Genomic DNA, 22,526 nt, shown 5'->3' with positions numbered 1-22,526 from the left:
ACAATGGTTTCTTATCAGGGGGGACACAGCACTAATATTCATGACCCAACAGGAACTCTGGGGACCACGGTCTTTTTGTGCCTTCAGAGTCGGACATCTGCCATTCTTGCCTTATGATGGCCGCACTTGTAACTGTTCTTTTGTATCTGCCCTGTCCATCTGTGTCACTGGGAGGTGGTTTCACTGTGGTGCAATTCTGGGTTGATAGTGATTTTTCTTTTCCCCCTTCAAAGTTACCATTTCATTGTCTTCTGGTTTACATCATTGATGAGGACTCCATTATCATTTTGATTGCTAACCCCATGACTCCTGTGATTGTCAGTCTTTTCCTGCACGCTGTCCTAGTTGGGCAAGTCAACCTGTGTTCAAGTTTACTAAGGCTCTCCTCTAAAGCTCAAGGGACTGTTAGTAGCATCTGGTATGTTTTAAGTATTGTGTTTTAGGGTCTGGAAATCTTTCTTCCGTATTCTCAAATACTTTTATCTTTCCCCATTATATCTAAAATTCCCTTACATTCTTTGAACTTGTTATTATAATTGTTCTAAAATTAGTGCAGTGGATTCCAATGACTGGACCTAACCATGTGTCTGTTTCTATTGACTTATGTTTTTTATTATCATTCTGTTAAGAACAGCTCTGCAATACCTAGATCAGAAACTCTTCTCAGGACAGAAAAACTGCCCCCATTGTCTGTTTCCCCCATTGGAAAGCTCATTTTAATGAAATGAGGCTCAGTAGGTCTTCATCTACTTCTTACTTGTTGTTTGCTATTTGTGAAAATACTGTTATTTGCTTGATATTTTGGAGTTTTTCAAGGGAAACAAAAACCTTTTGTGCTGTTTTGAAGTTGATGTTTGAGCCAATAATTCAAATTTTCAAAATTCAAAATGTCAGTAGGAGAAAAATATAGGGGGATTTGTTACATAATCTTGAATCAGAGGAACTCTTTCTCACACAAGACTTAACCTCAGATCTTTAAAACCTATTGGGGGTTGTGCTGTAGAGAAGGGACGGATTTGTAAACCTCAGAGTGAGGTTCTGCCTGCCGGAGGCCGCTGTGGTGTGGAGACCCCCGGGTGAATCCACCGTCACCATGTCTGACCAGGAGGCAAAACCTTCAACTGAGGACTTTAGGCGATAAGAAGGAAGGAGAATACATTAAACTCAAAGTTATTGGACAGGATAGCAGTGAGATACATTTCAAAGTGAAAATGACAACACATCTCAAGAAACTCAAAGAATCATACTATCAAAGACAGGGAGTTCCAATGAATTCACTCAGGTTTCTCTTTGAAGGTCAGAGAATTGCTGATAATCATACTCCGAAAGAACTGGGAATGGAGGAAGAAGATGTGATTAAAGTTTCTCAGGAACAAACGGGGGGTCACTCGGCGGTTTAGATAATTCTTTTTATTTTTTATTTTTTCCTTTCCCTCAATCCTTTTTTATGTTTAAAAATATTTCTTTTGTAATGTGGTGTTCAAAATGAAAATTGATTACTGGCACTCCATCTCTTAGAACATATGAATTCTAGTGTTCAATATTCATTATTGGTTGTTTTTGTTGTGCTGATTTTTGGTGATCAGACCTCAGCTCCCTTAATACTGCCCTTTTTCCTTTAAGAGATTACATGTGTGCACAGAGAGGCCACCCTTTTCAGAACTGTGCATTTTCAGGTTTGTGATGATAAAAAGATCGACCAATGGGAACTTTCCTATGACCCTTCAATTGGCCCTGAAGTTCCAGCATGTGGTTGCTTCACTCCTGGACTGTGATTTTCAGTGAGAGATGGAAATTTTTCAGAGAACTGAACTGTGGAAAATGACCTTTCCTCAGCTTGAAGCTACTTTTAAAATCTGAGGGTCTGGACCAAAAGAAGAACATCATGTTTGTAGTCAAGATGACAGATACAGTGAGAGCAACAGCTAACTCCAAAGGTGGCTTCACTGGAGAGAAAGAAAGTGTCTTGAGCAAGACAGTATTGTCAGAAGATCCCAGGAACATTCTAATGTTCATCAGCAGTTATTAATAAAGTTACTCATACAGAAGTGTACTCAACAGACACTGCTTTTGATTCTGTTTGTACTTTTTGGCCTGGGACATGGGTTTTCAAGGGACATCGTCTGTACCAGCTTCATTAAAATACACAATATTTGTAAAAACAAAAAAACAAAAAAAATAAATAAAACCTATTGGGAAAGGTTTTACTCTCCCTTCTCCTTTGTCTCTATAGATTTTCTATACATATCTTAAATTAATACTGTGAGCTATACCAAATGACAAAGAAAATACTTGTATTGCATAAGAGTGGGGCATTTTGAGGGAGAGATGGCTCAGAGGTTAAGAGCACTGACTGCTCTTCCAGAAGTCCTGAGTTCAATTCCAGGCAACCACATGGTGGCTCACAACCATCTATAATGGGATCTGATGCCATCTTCTGGTGTGTCTGAAGACAGCTACAGTGTACTTAAGTACATCAAATAAATAAGTCTTTAGAAAGTGGGGGATTTTTTTATTTGGTATAAAGATCAAAAGGATGGGAATTTTTTATATAAGAAATAAAACAAAAATTGGGCAGTTGAAAAAAAAACCCCACTATAAGCAAAGTTTCACAGGAGGAGTGTTCCTCTTTCCACATCCTCACCAGCAGGTGCTGTCACTTGAGTTTTTGATCTTAGCCATTCTGACTGGTGTGAGATGTAATCTCAGGGTCATTTTGATTCTCATTTCCCTGATGACTAAGGATGTTAAACATTTATTTAAGTGCTTCTCAGCCATTCGGGATTCTCTGTTTAGCGCTGTATCCCATTTTTAAATTGGGTTATTTGGTTTTATGGAGTCTCACTTCTTGAGTTCTCTAAATATTTTGGATATTATCTCTCTATAGGATGTGGGGTTAGTGAAGATTTTTTCCCAATCTGTAGGTTGCTGTTTTGTCCCATTGGCAGTGTCCTTTGCCCGATAGAAGTTTTTCAGTTTCATGAGATCCCATTTATCAATAGTTGATCTTAGAGCCTAAGCCATTGGTGTCCTGTTCAGGAAATGTTCCCCTGTGCCAATGCATTGAAGTTATTTCCCACTTTCTCTTCTATCTGGTTTTATACAGAGGCCCTAGATCCACTTGGACTTGAGCTTGTGAGAGGTGATAAAATGCGGACTGCCAGTTAGACCAGCATCATTTGTTAAAGATGCTTTCTTTTTTCCACTGTATGTTTTTGGCTTCTTTGTCAAAGATCAAGTGTCCATACATAGGTGCTCCACTTTGTTCATAGCAGCCTTTTTCATAATATGCAGAAACTTGAATCAACCCAGATGTCCCTCAACTGAAGAATGGATACAGAAAATGTGGTTCATTTACACAATGGAAATCTATTCAGCTATTAAAAATGAGAACATCATGAATTTTGCAGGCAAATGGATGGAACTAAAAAATATCCTGAGTGAGGTAACTCAGACTCAAAAGGACATGCATGGCAAAAAGTACAGAAGACCCAGGATACAACTCACAGACTGTAAGAAGTTTGACAAGGAGGAAGTCCCAAGTCAGAATGCTTCAATTTCACTCAGAAGTGGCGATAAAATAATCATGGGAGGCAGAAATAGGAAGAGATCTGGGTGGGAGAGGGGAGGGGGAGGGGAAAGGGGGAAGGATCAGGTATAAGAGGAGGCAGGAGATAAGCTTAGAGGGCCAAGAGAATGAATGGGGATATGCAGCTGCTGAGGTGGGAGGTGGGGGGATCTCCAGAAAGTCCCAGAGACCTGGGATGTGACAGGCTAATGCTATGTTGTGCTTGCAGACAGGAACCTAGTATGGCTGTACTCGAGAGGCTCTGCCAGGAGCTGACTGAGACAGATGCAGATACTTACAGCCAACCAACCATTGGACTGAGCTTGGGGACCCCTAAGGAAGAGTTAGGGGAAGGATTGAAGGAGCTGAAGGGGATGGCAACCCCATTGGAAGACCAACAGTGTCAACTAACTTGGACCCCCTGGGAGCTCCTAGAGGCTGAGCCAGCAACCAAAGAACACACATGGGCTGGTCTGTGGACCTCAGCACAGATGTACCACAGGACCACCTTGTCTGGCCTCAGTGAGAGAGGATGTGCCTAATCCTGTGAAGATTTGATGCCCCAGGATGGGGGAAGCTGTGGGGTAGGGGAGAACCCACTCAGAGTCGAAGGGGAGGGGAGAGACGGTGAAGACATCTGGGAGAGGGAACTGGAGAGAGGGGGCAACATTTGGGGTGTAAATAAATAAAATAATTAATTAAAAAATAAAGTAATGGAAATAAAATGCATATTAATAACAAAAACCTCCCAACAGAGTATCAACATGGAAACACCCCCAATTCCACTGGTAAGGAAGAAGTTCAAGTGAAACTGGGAACATGATTTTTGCTTATCTCCTTGACAGCATTCAGTGCTAAAGCGGCTATGGGAAATCACCTCTCACATAGGTCACAGGTCAAGTACAAACTGGCATCGTGCAGTTAGAGGCACTTGTTTTGTGCTATTTTAGAGTGTTGTTTGGTAATGTCAATTAAAGTTCTACAGCTATTACATGCTTTGTGTGAGCAATTTTCATTTTATAAACTTGTACCATGAGAGCACTGGAAATGTATATAAAGATTTATAAAAAAAAACACAGCTATCATTTTCTAGAGCAAAAACTGAAAAGAATCCCAGCAGCCACAGTGCAGGCCAGATTAAGGATGTGTAGCCTACTCTAACCACTGACCACACAGTAACCAATTTTGCTGGTTTGGGGGTGGACTGCTTCTTTGGGGCAAGCTGAGCAGATATTTCAGAGGAAATGGGTGTCTTGTTTTGCATGAATTGTGACATTTTGGAAGTGAAGGAACTCTGTTTTGGGAATTGATAGTGTTGGCTTGGCTGCTGTTTAGTACGGTGACTTCTCTCTCTTTCATTCTAGACCTCCTGTATAAAACACTGGCTGACAACTATTTATCTCTCAAAAACCATCCACTGAGAAGAAAGGAAACAGCAAAAGAAAACAGAATGAACACAACTTTCCACATTAAAAATTTATTAACATCTGTTTCTGAATAATAATTCCAGTAATAGATGATGTGCCCAAGAGAGGTCCTGCCCAGTGGCTATGCCTTTGGCTTCTCTAAGCTTGGATTTGGATCATTTGGGAAATTCTTCTCTTTCTGAACTCTGACTTCTTCCATTACTAGTGTTATACACGTTCAGAAGCACCTGTTAAGGAATGGGGAAAGCAATAGCTCAGGTGGTAAAGGGCTTGCAGCAAAAGCATGGGGACCTGAGTTCAAGCCCTAGAACCTACATTAAAAACTAGGCATGGAGGTACATGCTTAGAATCCAGGCACTGGGAAGATGAAGGAGGTGGGTCCCCAGGACTTACTGACCAGCCATCCCAGCCACGAGTCTCCAGGCTAGTCCAAAACCTCTGCCTCCAAAACAAGATAAAACAGGACTGAGGAAGACCCATGACATTTATATCTAGCCACACACATGTATACCCATATATACATGAACATGTACACATGTGCAAGCATGTGTGTACACATGACACTCACACGCAATGCATCAATGTGCTTTTGGCGTGTCATGCCATCTTTGGATAGACTGTAGATATGTACTCATTTTGTGACAAATTTCATCTTATTCACTGAGATAGAGAGAGCAATGGTCACCCAGTGATGCCAGAAATATCCGACGGTAAACTGAACCTTGGCAAGAAGGTACACTATGACCTGACTATTTTTTATTAAAATCTCCAACAACATTCCCAAGCAAGCAGGGGTAGGCTCTGACCTTGTCAGAAAAGCCACAGACAGCATGATGATGTCTCTGGTGCTCCTGTATTTACCTGCTGCACATGTTTTGACATATGTCAAAACTTGCTTTGATAGACATCAATTCTTTGTAGCACACAGCCCTGGGCTGGGAACACCACTCAGTAGAGCTAGTGGCTCATCTAAAGGTCAGTGTAGCCTGAGAAGTGGACAGAGAAGGGCCATTTATGACCAGGTGAAACAGAGATGCCTTGGCACAGAGCCAACAGGACTTCAATTAGACCAAGACAAACAAAGGAAGAGGAAATAAAGATGCCCCGCATTGCCTTCTTAGAAACACATACACACAGCAAAGCCACTTCAGACTCCACTTGTCTGTTCCCAGCCCTGTCCTGCAGATACACAGGGAGGGACAGAAGCAGTTAGCTAAGGACGTGCCTCTGCTGTAGATGATGAACTGGCAGCCACATGGCACGGTGAAATATATTTAGGACAGAGACAATGAGGCCCCCTTGGGTGGGGGGTTCTGGTTCTGTTTGCTTGACTGGGTTATGTGTTTGTCCGGCAAAGTATAAGAGGAGGAAGCTGCTCTTTGAGACCTGAGCACTGGCTTTATAAAGTCCTATTTCCTCTGTGATGAACCAATGATTTTTAATCACAGAATTGTTAATTAAATTAAAAAGGAGGGTGTGCGATTTCTGACCATGTTGACCTTACACTGTTTCTTTATCATTTCCCTTTTCTTGGGACATTTATAATATACTCGTGAGCCACTTCAATAGCGTGTGGTTCTAGTCCACAAGTAAAGAAGTGAGCCTGCAATGATATCTTCAGCTATGATGTAATACAGAACTCTGAAGCCTGCCACTTTAGTATCCAAATCATGGGTTCTTCCAGGCTCTCATTTTAAGGAATAATGTAAAGAGGCAAGGAAGCCCAGATACTCCGATAAGGTGCCTCCAAAGCCCAGTTAAATGTCCCTTCTATTTCTATTGGAAAATTTAACAAGGAGATACATCAAAGTCAGAGTTTAGAGCTAGTGAGATGGCTCAGTGGGAAAAGAAGCCTACTGCCAAGCCTGACGACCTAAGCTCAACACTTAGGAGCCACTTGGTTGGAGGCAGAGAACAGACTCTTGCAAGTTGTCCTCTGAACTCCACACTATGCCTTTTCACATACATCCCTTTCCCCTCACGGGGTTATGTGTACGTGTACACACACACACACACACACACACACACACACACACTAAGTAAAAGATACTTTTTTAAAAAGTACAAAAACATGGAATTTTTGAGAGTAGAAATATTTAAAACAAATGCCACTATAAACAATTAAAGTAAGGATAGGGGTTAAAATAACTAACTTTCTATTCTAGGTGATTGAATGAGTTATTTTTAAATTACTTTTCTGCTCCTACCATGGCCACTGTTCTCTTTGCAGTGTGATAAATAAATTTGCTTTCTTTCTAGTAAAAACGCATTGTTTTAAAACGTTACTTACTCTGTAGTATGGAGAGTTCCTGAAACCGACGGTTCTGGTTCTTGCGACATGACCGGGGAAGCGCTTGGAGGGTTGAGTCCACAGATGCTAGGCATGTGAACAGTTTGTCCTGCCCCTGGATCCACCTTAGCCTTGCCGTTCACCTCACGTAAGAGTCAGCTGACTTGTTTGTTGAAGGGAGTATTTGTCTTCTGAATTTTCCCTCAGGCTACGGAAGAAAATAAAGAATCAGACACTTACGCCAGGGTGCGTTGTGGGCGTGCGCTTAGTAGACTCTTGGTTTCACCAGCACGGTCTGTTTCTCCGGGTCTCCACTGAAGCTTCAGTGTTGACACATGAGGGCTAGGGAGATGACTCAGTTATGAAAACGTTTGCTGCGCAAGCAGAAGGCTCTGAGTTTTAAAGACGTGGAGACGGTGGTGCCCAAGTGTAATTCTAGCATTGGGGGTGGAGCTAGGTGGATCCTTGGGGCTCATTGGCTAGCCAACCTTCCAGTCTTCGAGCTCCTGAATTGCAATACAAGGTCCAGTCTCAAAAATAAGATAGATGGCTCCCGAGGGACAGCACCCGCAGTTGACTGGCATCTGTGTGTACCCACATACATAAACACACACATGAAGGTGGGACACAGGAAGGTCCTTTCAATTTCATTTTGCAGATCATGCCATCTGGCTCATCTCCAAATTCATAATTGTGATGCCTACTGGCCATGTTTACTTGCTGGACTTGATTCTCAGGCTCCCATCTCTGTATGTGCTAAGCTGTTAGCTCTCTCCTTCTTCTCACCTCTCCTCCTCTACCTCAAAAATCTCAGGGCTGCAAACCTACCGAGAGTGTCAAGTGTAGCTGCAAGAGCACTGGGTGGGAAGGCAGCATCTTAACTTCCAAACTTAGGCTAGTGGTTCCTTTTCCTTTTTCTTTTTCTTTTCTTTTTCTTTTCTTTTTTCCTTTCTTCCTTCCTTCCTTCCTTTCTCTCTTTCTTTTTTGTTGTTTTTGTTTGTTTGTTTTTGGTTTTGTTTTGAGGCAGGGTTTCCCTGTATAGCCCTGACTGTCCTGGAACTCACTCTTTTGACTAGGCTGTCCTTAAACTCAGAAATCCGCTTGCCTCTGCCTCCCATGTGCTGGGATCAATGGTGTGCGCCACCACTGCCTGGCTGCGTTTCCTTTTGAGAAAGCTGAATGAACAAGCTTGTCTCACTGACAGGCCTGCAGATTCGGGTACAAAGCACAATCAACTGTGGCAAAGTCAAATCTCTGTTCACAGAACACAAAGTTTTGCATCGGGAGGCAGGACTGTCTCTAGTGTCGTGGCTCTGACCACACCTACTATACCACAGAGCAGAAAGAGAGGTTAATTTGACCCTTAACTAGACAGGGACCAGATCGTATTCAAGCTTACATGTTGCTTCTTACATTGTGACTGTAATTCTTCTCTATGGATCTGCTGGCAGGACTATTGATTAGACACAAGAGGCAGATGGATTGTACCCAGTTGGGGTCGTATTTCATACCCAGTTTATAACATATTACTATTTTACGCGTTACAGGGTTTCAGTCTCAAGAGAGTTTTGGTGTTTTTTTTTTGTTTGTTTGGTTGGTTGGTTTTTTTTGTTTGCTTATTTTGGTAGACTCTGGGTAAAAAAAGTATTAAATGCAGATACCTGGGGGAGAGAATATTTTTGCGATTTTGAATTTGCTTTGAAGTGAAAATACATGTGTGTCTGTGTGTGTTGTATATGTGTGTGTTTCAGTGTTGGTACACCTGTGTGCATATGGAGGCCAAAAGTTGGTGGTATCAGGTGCCTTCCCTAACCTCTTTCCATCTTACTAGTTGAAATAAGATCTCTCACAGGATCTGGAGTTCACTGTAGGCTGGCTATCCAAAGGAGCCCCAGGGAGCTGCCTGTCTCTGCCTCCTTGGTGCTGGGGTTACAGATGTTTCCATGCCACCTGGCTTTCTGTGTGCATGCTGGGAATCTGAGCTCAGCTCCTCATGCTGGTGTGGTGACCACTTTACTACCAGCCCTTGCTTTCACTTTTTTTTTTAAAGATTTATTTATTATTATATCTAAGTACACTGTAGCTGTCTTCAGATGCACCAGAAGAGGGCATCAGATCTCATTACGGATGGTTGTGAGCCACCATGTGGTTGCTGGGATTTGAACTCAGGACCTTCGGAAGAGCAGTCGGTGCTCTTAACCACAGAGCCATCTCTCAACCCCCTTGCTTTCACTTTTAAGCTACTCATTTCAACCACACTCTATCTTCTCACTCCCGGAACGGCGCCGACCTTGGACAGGCCATTATAGATGGATCTCATATTTTGTGTAAGTGTTCCAAGAAGCACGGGTGAGCTAGATACAGCACAGGTGATTTCAAAGAAGATCTGACATGGGAATTGCAAGAGGATGTGGTGGGTTGTGTTTGCTGTGGGTTTTTTTTTTCCTCCCTTGCAGTCCTTTCACTTTCTGGGGATGCTGCTAAGAGCAGAGACAGTAAACTGCACTGGTAAAATCTGACAGATTACTTCAGAACCAGGGGCAAACAGAGGGAGCGACCCTAAAGTCGCCTTTTGACGTTCTATTTTAATTTCATGTTTGTCTCATTTTACAACTCTCCCCATCACCTCCTGCCTCCAAGTTTTTCTATACTTGGAAGGAGCGCTTTTCCAGAAAGCACGGGTTTAGGCAATGTGTTTAGAGAGGTAACAAAGAGGTCTGAGAGTTGTTAGGGGGTGAAGACAGATCCAGGGTTATATGAACTGTCTCTATGTTCACTGCAGAAAGTTTGCCTAAAGGGGCTTTATTGCTTATTTCTGAAGGAGGAAGAGGAGGAGGAGGAGGAGGAAGACAGTTGGAGAGATGGCTCAGTGTTAAGAGCACTAACTGCTCTTCCAGAGGTCTAGAGTTCAACTCCCAGCAACCACATGGTGTCTCATAACCATCCAATGGAGCCTGATGCCCTCTTCTGGTGTGTTTGAAGACAGCTACAGTGTACTCATATACATAAAATAAATAGGTTTTTTTTTTTTTTTTTTTTGAGACAGGGTTTCTCTGTATAGCCCTGGCTGTCCTGGAACTCACTCTGTAGACCAGGCTGGTCTTGAACTTGGAAATCTGCCTGCCTCTGCTTCCCAAGTGCTGGGATGAAAGGCATGCGCCACCACTGCCCAGCAAATAAATAATTCTTAAAAAAAGAAGAAGAAAAAAGTTTTGGGTGTATGTCTGTACATATGATCTCTTGCTCTGTGTACCTGTACACATACTCTTCTCTCTCTCTCTCTCTCTCTCTCTCTGTGTGTGTGTGTGTGTGTGTGTGTGTGTGTGTGTGTGTGTGTGTGTGAACGTGGTTGTGTACATGCCTCAACAAGGGTGTGGAAATCAGAGGGACAGCTTTCGGTCTTAGTCCTCACCTTCCATGTGTAAAAGAAGAGCTCTTTCTGCTATACTCTGGGGTCTCTAACCCTCAGCTTTGGGGATTTTCCTGTCTCCATCTCCCATGTTCTTGTAGGAGCACCTGGTTAGAGAGACTTAGGTTACTGCACTTGACTTTTATGTGGGCTCTGAGATTTGAATTTTGGTTCAAACTCCTAGCTCTCCGGGCTGCATTATGTAGTAACAGGCAAAGCGTGAGGATTTTCTGAGTCTTGGAATTTTGGTTGCTGACATGAAAACAAGAAGCAAACGGAATTAGAATCACAGCACTGTAAAGAATGTCTGGTGTGGCCAGGCAGTGCTGGCGCACGCTTTTAATCCCAGCAACCTGGAGGTAATGAGTTTGAGGCCAACCTGATGTACCAAGCAAGTTCCAGGACAGTTAGAGCTACACAGAAAAACTCTGTCTCAAAAAACAAAGCAAAACAAACCAACCAACCAACCAAACAAACAAACAAAAGCCAAAATTAATTTCTCACAGGATGCGCTGCTCCAGTGGCTGGCTCTTTCTCTGGGCTGCGACAGCAGGATTTGAAGAGAAGATCTGTCCATCTGCAAGATTCTTGGGGCCTAAGAAATATGGCATGGTCTAAATAGGTTCCTTCCCAGTCCTCCTGTATGGACAGCAGAGATAGATGGGAACAAATTAACACATAAACTCTTACTTCTTTTGGCTATTATTACAGTCCTTGCCAATATTTCAAGCCACAGGAGGAGGAGGAGGAGGAGGAGGAGGAATGGGAGGAGGAAGAGGAGGGGGGGAAGGAGAGTGGGTAGGGGCAGGGGAAACATTTATGCACACCTGCCAAGCTCTATAAAAACTGTACAGTAGTCATAGAAAATTTAAAACCAAGAAATTTCCCCATAAGACATATGATTTGTCGGGGATTTTTTTTTTTTAAAGAGAAAAATACGGTCCTTACTTGAACCAGTTGCCATGTCAGATGCCTGCCTTCCTTGCTCAGGTTATTACCAGGTTAAATACAGTCTGTTTCGATGAAAGCCTTTTACAGCGTATAGTAAAATGGGCTCACTAGTCATTTCCCTCTTATTATATGTCAATTTCTCTCAGTACTGCGAGAGTGGACATTAGGCCCCAGTAGCCAGAGCCTTACAGAGTGCAGTTGATGATACTTTAACCCTCTAAGGCACACAGTCCTGCAAATGCTCCCCCCCCATCCCTTAGCCTGTGCTGAGTCCTGATCACTAACTCCATTTTATTTTCTTCTGTAAAATAGGGACTTCCCCTCTTCTCTTCTGTATTGCATCTCCCTCCCATCCTGCCACGGTCACAGGCCCTATTCAGGTAGCTTAGGTAATGTTCCCTACACACAGAGAGGTGGGGGGGTGGGTAAGGGGGGAAGGGAGAGTTTATGGACCCAAGTGTAATATTGCTAGAAATAACTGGTCAGTCAGTAAAAACTTCACTCAGACTGACTTCCGACGCTACGTGCAGGCGCCATTGTTTCTGGATGACTGTCAATGGCTACATTATAATCTAATCCAAAGAAAGCTGGGTGACAGCCCCACACCATGCTTATTTATTGCATGGGTTATGACCTTTCAACAAATCACTTCCTCCAGGTAGATTACAGCCCCCCCCCCCACTATAACATTATATCTTTTTTTTTTTTTTTTTTTTTTGGTTTTTCGAGACAGGGTTTCTCTGTGTAGCCCTGGCTGTCCTGGCACTCACTTTGTAGACCAGGCTGGCCTCGAACTCAGAAATCCGCCTGCCTCTGCCTCCCGAGTGCTGGGATTAAAGGCGTGCGCCACCACGCCCGGCTTAACATTATATCTTGATCCTTTGTTTAGCACATGAAAGTTAGAATCCTTGGGCTCTAGAAAAGTTGCCTTAGGAAATAAACAACACTGCCTTTGGTAATTAATTTAAGTGAATCCATAGGTTAAAATTTCATCCATAGGTTAAAAATTTTAAATTTTATTTATAAAAAGCACAGGAGTTTCTCTCTGAAACAGAAAGCTATTTATAAATCTCATGGCTCCTGTGGGTTGGTAATACTCATATTCCCACCACAAGTTGAATCCCCATCCCTGAGTAACTCACTTAAGTTCTTTGTGGTACCACCTCCATGTTGGCTAAATGAGTATAATTCTAGCTAGTTTTCCACACTGTTGAATACCCATAAGGTGCTCACCAGAGGACTGTATTAGATACTCATAAAATCAGACTTTATGGCTATACTCACTATTGTATGGCATGTACTTTTTCTGTTTAGTTGTATTTTTTTGATGCTGGGATTTAATCCTGGGCACCTTACACATGCTATGTGCATGCTCTGCCACTGTGTCACACCCCCAGCCCCATGATGTGTGCTTTGAGTTACCATCAATATCAGTCCTTATAACATGATGAAGTCACTCTTGGTGTTAATGTCCCGAGTCCATGTGGGAAAATCAGTGAAAAGAAGTAACTAAGCAACGACTTTCACATCTGCCTGTCTAACCCATGTCGGTCTTCCCAGTATAGCTTGCTTTGTGTAAGAGTCCAAGTTCTGAGAGGGGCATGAGAAGGCTTTGTACCTCGATTTGTTCCCTGTCTTGTTGTTGTGAACAATGACCTGACGAAGGCAAGGTGAGGAGGCAAGGCCTTATTTCAGTCTGTAGTTTTACAATGCCATCCGCTATGGCGGAGAAGTCAAGGCAGGCAGAGCATACAGCTGCTGGTCCTGCTCCATCTGTAGTTGGGGAGCAGAGAGATGACAGCTGGAGCTCAGCATACTCTCTCCTTTGGGTCGGTCCATGACTGCAGCCCAAAGCATGGTGCCACCCACAGTTAGGGGCTCAGTTTTCCTTCCTCAGTTAATCCAGTCTAGAACCACCTCCCAAGAAGCACGCTTGTCCCCTAGGTGACTCTAGATCTAGATTGGTAGTGAATATTAACCATCACAGCGCGTATGCTGTTCATACTGCTTATGACCTTAAGCCACCAAAGGCATCCCTTTACCCCAGCCTTGCCCATGAAGGGCATAACTAGTCTATTGAGTTTTTTCATTACCTGGGGTTATGGGAGAGGCCTATTCACTGGTGAGCTACTTCTTAGTGGTTGAGCGAATAAGAAACTTGGTGTTTGGTTCTAAGAGAAACACTGTCCCATTCTGGGAGATTTATTAGTACTAGAGGTAGTCAAGAGGTAGATTAACAGCAAAAGGCCCTTCCTATGTCACTGCTGTAAATGATCTCATGCAACTGGAAAAAAAAAGGAACAAAAGATATCACTGGGGTCTACCTCATTCTCCCAACTGAATTTGGCTTTTTTTGTGATAAAAGCTGGGCTTCAGAAAAATGTGGTCAGGATTTAAAATGATTGAGACACCATTTCCTCAGAAAGTTGGCTTCCTGTTTCAAAAAGTTAACCTAGCTCTGATTTTCATCCTTGAAAAAATTACCATGTGAGAGCCTACTTCTAGAAATGAGCACAGATGAGCATCACATCTGTATAGACATCTAGAAGCCTGAAGATTTCCAGCATCCTCTAGAAACATCGCCCGCCATTTGAAAGCAATTCAGTTGGATCTGGTGGATTTTTAGCAGCTCTGGGATCAACTGATGTGTAAAGCAGAAAAGGGAAGAAGAAATAGGAGGAATTGTTCGGAGAGTTGGTCATGTACTCTAGGTGAGACTCCTCCCATTGCCTCCATTCATTCTCCTGACCACCTAATCTGCTCACATCCTTCTAGTCTACCTCGGACCCCAGCAGCACACTCTGCTCTGTTCTTGTTTCTCCACCCCCATCCGTCTTTTGAAATCTGCCTGTTCCATGGGTCTCATAAACATGACTGCTTTGTCCACCCAACCAGATGATACACACTTCTACTGTTTCAAGTTCCATCCCTCAAGCTCATGTGTTAGCATTACAGCACCTGTGTTCCAGCCAATCTTCTCTTGACCAGAACATGCAGGGTCCAGTTTGACCTCCTTTGGTTTAATTTTCATTCAAGTATATTATATCGTCTCCTGCTAACTCACTGTTACTTCTCTCTATCCTGCAGTCCCTCCTTTTCACTTCAATATTCAAGCCATTCACTTTCACTATTGTAGGTTTCCATAGAAAACCTAGGGAGCACAAAGGAGAAGCCATGATCGTTCTCTTACTGAGTCTGAACTTGTTTGCCTAGTATGATTATCTCCAGTTGAATCCCTGAAAATGACATGACTCCATTCTTCCTTGTGGGGAGCTGGAATCTGACTCTTAAACTCTTGTATTCTATCAGTTAGCAACTTGGTGCACACCTGTGTACGGAGTCATTCTGAATAAAAAATTCACTCTTAAAACTAGACTCCATTCAACCAGAAACTGTTTAGACCCTTGCTCAAGATGCCCACCTCATCAACTCTCTCTCTCTGTGTTGTGTTTTACGGTACCAGCAACTTAGCTCATGGGGATAGGATACAATTGTACTGGTGTTGCTATGACTTGCAGTTAGGGGAAAAATGCTTCTATGAACAAATATATAATAAACCCAAAATATACAAATGATTAAGAACTGGAGAAAAAGAATCTGACCTCCAAGGACCCATAAACTTCAAAGCGAAAGAACTCTAAATCCCTGTACACACTATTCCCATGTCCTCAACCCTCACATCTGTATTCTTGCTTCCAAGTTAATAAATATCATCCTTAGGTAATTTTTTGATACTTCTATTTAGCTGGCTTGTCTTCCTGAGAAAATGGGAGGGATCAGGATGGTACTAGCTTAGCCAATAAATGTTAAATGACAGTCTTAAGAGAACACTGAGAAACTGGAATGGGATGTGTGTGTGTGTGTGTGTGTGTGTGTGTGTGTGTGTGTGTGTGTGGTGGCTAATGTCGTGTCACTGCTGGGTATCTTGAAATTATCCTTTGCTTCGTTGATGGTAGCATTTCCACCTAGATACCCCAAGAAGTGGAATAGGTGGCCATGTATACTGTAGCCTCCACTCATGTTTGGTCTTGAAAACATCATGAATTTTGTCATCAAGATGAGTATTCCTGTAGCAAAGTCTTTGATGAGGTGTGCTGCTTTGGGTCAATAACTAAACTGTGTGTCTACCTCCCCAGCTTTGGAGGAGAAAGTAATTAAAGAATGATTATTACACCTTCTAGCCTCCACAAATAGACAAAAACTATGTCGTAGGTTTTCAACGTGGTTTTGGCTTTCTTCTTTCAAAATTCAATGGAAGAGAGATAAATGTTTACTAGACCCCAAATGTAATCACATGCCCAAAGCTCTCTGGAGCCATCCCACACCATCGTGCAGACTGGAGTATAGACATCCATAGGCAGCTCACTAGCTCATCAGCAAGGGAATCTTGGAGATGGACCAGTTTGTCTTTGTGATGTCTTAACCAAAGGGAAAAGAGAGGAATAGTTTTTTTTTCTTGAGCATTGCAGGGACATGAGAACAAAACAGAATGGATAGGAAGTCAAAAGAAACTAAAAATAGCCAGATTACAAACCTGTTCGACTTAGAATTCTCAAATTAATGAACCAAAATATTTTTGGAATTGCTTGCTTCATTTATAAAACACTTAGGGCCTGTTTCTACTAAAGCAAGACTAAGCTTGCAACACTCCATTTGGCCCTGGTGTTTCCATTCTGGCTGCTGGATACTTTCAAGGGTGGGGGAAGCATTTGTCCTCTCCCCAAACAGACATCTCTGCCTCCTCTAAGTCCCCAGCCCCACCCCTGGCCCCTGTGCTCCCCTCGCTGAGGGCGCTGCTTTCTCTTTGTTTATGCTAATGTAATAACCTGTCCTCTGGGATGTCACTAAGCATAACCTTAACCAGTCAACAACATAATAAATTATTCTCACTGGTGGGGAACCACTTGTTTACTTCATCTCTGTTTTAAAAACAGTCATTTCTAGAGCGGCATTTAATACCTTAGTTATTTTGACAGCATCAGGAAACCCCATTGTTAATCAGAAGCATGTTAAATCAAACAGACATACATAAAAGCAACAGCCGAGATCCGTCAGCTGGTTTGACTTTTACAGCATAAAGCTGTAAAAACATTTTATAAGAGGGACAGGCCATTTAGGGTCTGGGAAACTCTCATTGAATGACAAAGCTTAGTCCAGATGAGTCCAAAGGCAGAAACACACGTTGAATATCCAAATTCATCTCAATACACTCTTTTTTGTAGAAAGAAATTTCATAATGAACAAATTTGTCGAAACAATAAAGTGCTGCGTTCTGAATCATGAAGTGTATTGGGTTGATTGATTTTGACAGGTGCCATTTAGTTTTAATGATTGAAATAACACTTTGTAGGGATACTAAAAGAGTCTGCCGCAGGTGATTTACGTGTGCAGTAATAAAATCCTGGCCGTATGAATTTTATTGTGTCTTAATGGCTAAATCGTCATTAAGGAGTTGTTTTTTAGGTGTGTATATCGGGGAAATGGTACAATGCCTGCCTCCTCTACCCAAAGGTTAGAGGTTTTTAAAATGACATTTATTGATTGTGTGTGTATGCATATGTGTCATGGTACAAGTGCAGAAGTCAGAGGAGAACTCATTAGAGTCAGCTGGGCTTCTGCCATGTTCAGCAAGTTTGTCATCCTTTCTTGTTGAGCCATCTCACTGACCCCGATTTGAGATATTTTTTTTAAAAATGACATCACTTATTTCAGTTTCGTTTTGAATAGGGAGCACTGAGAATTTACTCAATGTGCAATTATCCAAGGTCTGGTGCCTTTTTTTTTTCTTTTTTTGGTGTGACTGTCAGCCACAGAGCTTTCTTACATCAGTTGTTTCCCCAAACTGAAACATAAAGACAATTAACATCTGGAAGGATCTCCTAAAAGAACTCTTCTTGAGAGACAATGATATACCTTGTAAGATAGAAGGGCAGATTTCAAATACTATAGAAAGTACTGAAAATTTTGAAAAAAAATAGCAAAGGGATATAATTATCTTCAGAAAGACACATATCACTAGATAGACTGTAGTGTAGTGATTTTAAAAAGTGGTAAGGGCCAGGCGTGGTGGCGCCTGCCTTTAATCCCAGCACTCGGGAGGCAGAGGCAGGCGGATTTCTGAGTTCAAGGCCAGCCTGGTCTACAAAGTGAGTTCCAGGACAGCCAGGGCTATACAGAGAAACCCTGTCTCGAAAAATCAAATCAAATCAAATCAGATCAAATCAAACCAATCAATAAAAAAGTAGTAAAAAGATACTGGATGAAGCTGTGAGGTGTTATAGGCTGCCTATTTGTTTTTGATTGTTTGATTGAGAAGAAAGCTTCAATTGAGGAATTGCCTAAATCCTGTTAGTTTATGGGCATGCCTGTGGCAGACTGCCTTAATTATTAATTGATGTTGGAGGGTCTAGCCTACTGTGGGCAGTACCACCATTGTTAGGCAGGGGTCCCTGGATTGTGTCAGAGAGACAGTTTTTTGTTGTTGTTTTGTTTTGTTTTTAAAGATTTCTTTATCTATTTTATGTATATGAGTACACTGTAGTTGTCTTCAGACACACCAGAAGAGGGCGTCAGATCCCATTACAGATGTTTGTGAGCCATATAGTTGCTGGGAATTGAACTCACTATGGAAGAATAGTCTGTGCTCTTAACCACTGAGCCATCATCTCTCCTGGCCCAGAGAGACACAGTTAAGCATGAGCCTGTGAGTCAGCCAGAGAGCAAATCAGCAAGCAACAGTCCTCCACAGGCTCTGCTTCACGTTTCTGCTTGAGTTCTTAGCCTGAGTTCCCTCAGTGGTGTCCTGTGACCTGGAAGTGAAAGCCAAATGAACCTCGTCTCCCCGAAGTTGCTCTCATTCACAGCATTTAGCACAGCAATGTAAAGCAAACCAGGATGGAGCCTTTGCCATCATCAGAGCCCCATATTGGAAAACTCCAAATCAAATATGATCCTGAAAACCAAGTAAGAGTAGCTCTTGGTAAATTGATGCCTAGATTGCAAGGACCTTGGCAATCACTACTACTTTTGGGAACACTCACACTGTCTCCTTGCCTCTGATGCCCCTTCTACGCATCATCCTTGATGCTAACTTGATTCTCAATTCAGAGTACCCTGTTCTAGCTACCCTTATATGTCCGAGCAGCCAGGCAGTTGAGTAACGTCTGTGAATTCCTTTCTCTATCAACTGCCCTATCTCTAGTTAGCAGAGAAGTACTCCACCTGCTTCATCTACAGGAAAACTTCGATTTCCATGGGACTTCTGCTCCTTTCCATCAGTTGTGTTTGGTTAAGTCTTGCTCACAAAATGACGTGGCATTTTTAGAAAGCCACATTTTTACAACCCGCTTAGTGAAGAAAGCATCTAACTTCCTGAAGGTATTGGGCAATACTGTCCTTCATGCTACACAAGAACAAATAACCAAAGGCAGGCAATTGAGTTGGTCTGTTCTTCATCTCTGTGATACAATGTCTGACAGAAAAGCCTTAGTGTTAGCTCTATGAGGTCCATTAAGAAAAATCTCTTTCCTTCTGGTCAAAAGAATAGATGGAGATAGGACATTCTGATCTGCCTAAGGACTGGAACTACTACTGTCTTATCTCTTAAAAGCTACTTTCTCTGGGCCTATGGACCACCTCACTAGGAATGCTGATTCATGTAAAGCCACACTAAAGAGGAATAATTATGCCCTTAATTACATAATGCTTTTCCTTCTAAGACATCCTTCCCTTGGTGCAGTGGATTAGGAAGCTGATGTCATGCACTTATGTCTGTCTGCCTCTCTGGGCCCTGACTTACAGGAGCCTCATTTTCCTTTTGCTCCTTCTCCACTGTCTTCTTTTGGTTACTTCCCAAAGCTCCAGGGGTTTTCTCTGGCACTTTGAGCTTTCTTAGTCTCTTTTTGAAAGCTATTCTGCTTTTATCATGCAACTGCTTGCTGCCCTCCAATGAGGAGTGAGCAGTCCTAAGCTGGACTCCCTCCTGGGGGCAGCTCTTTTGAGTTACTGTTAACATGCCTTATGTTTTTCTTGTTAACCCTAGTAAAAACATCCTTGAACTTTTTCTGAATCTGTTTTATTTATATATATATATATATATATATATATATATATATATATAAAAATCATGTTTTTCATGTATGTGACTGTTTCGCCTGAATGCACGTATGTGCACCACGTGTACCTTGTATGGGGCCTGCAGAGGCCAGAAGGTGTCAGATTCCCTGCACCGTGGTTACACTGTGTGGGTGTTGGGAACTGAACGAGTTCAGCACTCTTTGGTGAGTGCTCTTAACTGCTGAGCTAACTTTCCAGCCCCGCCCCGCCCCCCACCAGGTTGTTTTTAAATCCTTTCATTAGAAATTTAAAACTCACAGTCAGCTCAGCAGGTGAGCACGGACGAGTACTCGGTGGGAGAAGGTAAGCTGCAAAAACACTTTTGCACCTTTTGCACCGAAGGAGTCCGATAAGAAAGAGACTCATGCTGGGTGCGGTGGTGCGCACGCCTTTAATCCCAGCACTCGGGAGGCAGAGGCAGGCAGATTTCTGAGTTTGAGGCCAGCCTGGTCTACAGAGTGAGTTCCAGGACAGCCAGGGCTACACAGAGAAACCCTGTCTCAAAAAACATTAAAAAAAAAAAAAAAGAGGAGAGAGAGAGAGAGAGAGAGACTCATCACTCATCCACATTGTTATACTCCGTCTGAAAGTTAAGATTCCCCAGTGAAACCCTCATATAAATTCAGGCTATTGGAAGTAGGTGCTATCTATAGACGCTGCTCTCTTCAAACTCTTCCTCCATTTAAATGAATGAATGCCTCAGTTTTTCGTTCCGCTGTTGTTCGCTCTAACTGCCTTTTGGTATTCAGAAGTGATTTCCACTTTTAACCTGTTTCTAAATACTAATTCATCATGAGCCCCTCCCAAGACTTTAAAAATAGAGGTCAGAAAAGTTGTTAGAATCTGCAGTTGCTACGTTTTCCCTAAAGATTCAGACACAAATGCTTTTTCCCCCCAAAAGTAAAACGGAAAAAAAAATAACCAAACCTCCTAATAAATACCTGGCTGATTTGAAAGTGGAAAAAAATCAATTGAGAAATTAAAATGATGGATAATCACACCGTGGAGCTAAGATGTTACATTAACATTCATATTTTTAGAAGAGGATTACATTTTAAATGTGGCAATAATTATCATATCATAGAGAAGACAGCCTATATTTTTTTAATTGAGGTTGCACCTGAGGACTTCAGGGGAGGGAAGCCCTGACACTGGGACAACTGTCCCCAGTGAGGGACTGTACGCGTTGCCCAAGAAAGACTACGTGTGTTTAGGGGTCAGGACTGCTTACATGAAAACTAAAATAACATCCATCCCAGCAGCACAACCACCGAGCAAACACCTTCAGCTGCCAGTGTCCAGCTCATAGTCTGAAACAATAACATACGGGTCCATCTCTAGACTTCCGCTTAGATTTTGTATTATTATCTGTGTTGAAAAGATGTACTTTTTACAAATTTTAACAAACCTTTATGTTTGGTTCTTTCAAAACACCAGGTTTTATTCCCACCTATGAAACAGAGGGATTGAGGTGGAACTTGCATTCTCAAGCTCTCGTTTGCATATGTGTGCACCACCCTGGGATCTTGTTAACGCAGCAGGTCTGAGTTCAGGAGGTCCGTGAGGTCAGCTTTCCCACTCTGCTCTAAAGTGAAGCTTGTGGTACTGCAGCGAGGCCTGCATTTGGGGCAATGGCGGGTTGTGTGTTTCCTTTTATTTCTGTAAGAAACTTCTTCAGAGGCCCCAACAATTCCTGTTCCCAATATGCACTGCCTGAGTTGTTCAAGGAGCTTAGAGCATCACTTCTCGTCATGCCTTCCCTGTTCTCCCTAGAAAAGGTTCGGCTTGGGCTCTGTTTTTAAAAACTTCTTTATAGTGAGTGGACCTTCGGGCTAACAGATAGACTGCACTGTCAAGTTTTCATAAAAGCCACAGGCTTGGAAAGGGATTAATTCTGAACCAGTGAGATAGGTCAGTGGGTAACGAAATTTGTCATACAAGCCTGGCAGTGTGAGCTTGATCCCTGGAATTCACATAAGGGCAGAAGGAAAGGAAGTCCCTCCATGAGCTTATCCTCTTGCCCTCTGTGTGCGTGATACTCCCTGGCCCCTCGCCCTCCACGCATCAAGCACACAGTGATAATGAGTGAAAAGAAATAAAAGAAAGGACTGAAGGAACAAACAAATAAAAAATAAATAATATTCACTTTAGGTGAAGATCAGACTCAGGCTTTTTTTTTCCAGATTTCTCTCCAGACACAGTTCTTGTGATGTGTTGTCTGTCTGTCTGTCTGTCTCTCTCTCTGTGTATTCATGTGTACATGTTTGTGGGACGCCAAGAGACAACCTTAGATATAATTCCTCGTAAACTCTTTTTTAAAGAAAAAAACTTTAAAATTCATTACATTTTTTAGAGATCGAGTCTCTCTCTCTTCCCCAAGATTCAAAGAAGCAGGCTATTTGGCTGGGATAACAATTAGACAAATATCACACAACACACACACACACACACACACACAGACCTTATGACTGCAAGGCAGGCATTTTACTGACCGAGGCATCTCCTCAGTCTCCCTGTGATGCTTTTTTAATTGTCTTAAATATTTTGTGAACACCCTACTAATGAGAAATATTCACTGTATTTCCTTCCAGCATCCTGCACCGCTAGATGGCCAGAGAAAAGGCTGAGATGTGGCACTTTAAACTCATCAGGAGATGTCGAGATAAATCAAGTACACAGCCTCGGCAACAGAGTAAAGTGCTACATTTGTTCTCACTTATCCATCCCATGGTACTCAAGTTCAAATTCCAGAGTAAGGGACGCACA

General features: G+C 42.5%; 1 pseudogene; it reads left to right on the top strand.

Moving 5' to 3' along the window:
- The first annotated feature begins 994 nt into the window (after nt 1–994).
- LOC115030378 (small ubiquitin-related modifier 1 pseudogene) lies at nt 995–2,034 on the top strand (annotated as a pseudogene).
- The last annotated feature ends 20,492 nt before the right edge of the window (nt 2,035–22,526 follow it).

This window comes from Mus caroli, unplaced genomic scaffold, assembly GCF_978045245.1.
Source record: "Mus caroli unplaced genomic scaffold, Mus_caroli_1 scaffold_2, whole genome shotgun sequence".
Lineage (NCBI taxonomy): Eukaryota > Metazoa > Chordata > Mammalia > Rodentia > Muridae > Mus > Mus caroli.
This window is presented reverse-complemented; position numbering and strand designations above follow the sequence as displayed.